This window comes from Clarias gariepinus, chromosome 10 (assembly GCF_024256425.1).
Source record: "Clarias gariepinus isolate MV-2021 ecotype Netherlands chromosome 10, CGAR_prim_01v2, whole genome shotgun sequence".
Lineage (NCBI taxonomy): Eukaryota > Metazoa > Chordata > Actinopteri > Siluriformes > Clariidae > Clarias > Clarias gariepinus.
The window spans coordinates 491329-492500 of NC_071109.1; positions in this window are offsets into that span (position 1 = coordinate 491329).

Here is a 1172-nt window from a genome sequence, read left to right on the forward strand (position 1 = left end):
GAGTCCTCACTAGAACCAGAAGATACGAGTACATCACCCCTATCTTATCTTCACTGCATTGGCTCCCTGTGAAATTTCGCATTGATTTTAAAATACTACTCTTGACATATAAAGCATTAAATGGTCTCGTGCCGCAGTACCTGAGCAAACTGCTAGTGTCTTACGATCCGCCACGCCTACTTCGATCAAAGGATGCAGGCTGCTTGTCAGTACCGCGTATTATGAAAACTACAGCAGTGGGCGGAGCTTTTTCTTACAAAGCCCTAAAGTTATGGAATAGCCTTCCAAATAGTGTTCGGGACTCAGACACAGTCTCAGTGTTTAAGGAGCAGATCTGGGGGACTCATGGACGTAGAGTATTATGGTGAACTGGTATGTTTGGATGCTGTCTTCCTCACTCTCATTGATCACTCAGGTTTGTTTACGGTGAGGTGATTGGTTGCTTTACATCTCAGTTCCTCCTCATGTCTGTGTTTCCTTCTGGCTCCTCCCTTTTAGTTATGATGTCATAGTTAGTCCTGCTGGAGTCTCTGCTTGCACTCTACAGTTAATATACATTCACATTATACATTGTGTGACTGTGACCATACCTAACTGCCATCTCTCATCTTCTTTTCTTCCCCCCTCTTTCTCTTTCCTCTCTCCTCCTGTCTCCCCCTTTCACTCTTTCTCTCTCTCTGTCGAGCTACACATGTCGTTCCTAAGCTGCCAGTGATCCAGACTCCCTCTGCCCTCCGGACCTGTCTGACCCATCCTGGTGCCCCGCTTCTGGCTGAAGATCTCGTCACATGGATGCCCCGTGTGTCTCTCTGGGATGCGTCTGGTGTCTGGGGATGATTCTTTCTACCTAGAAAATGGTTCTGGCCTTGACTGGTGTTGGCAACTGTTTCTCTGGGGACTTGACAGTTCGATAGTTCAGGACTGGAACGTCCTACAAGTCCACCTGGGTCTTCAATAACTACCTGGACTCCATATTAACATCAATTAACATCAGCTATTATAGCTGAACTGCCTCCCACCCTACACACTGTATAAACGCAGATCATTTACTGCTTTCTGTTTCACCCAGATGAGGATGGGTTCCCTGTTGAGTCTGGTTCCTCTCAAGGTTTCTTCCTATTACCATCTCAGGGAGTTTTTCCTTGCCACTGTCGCCCTCGACTTGTTCATCA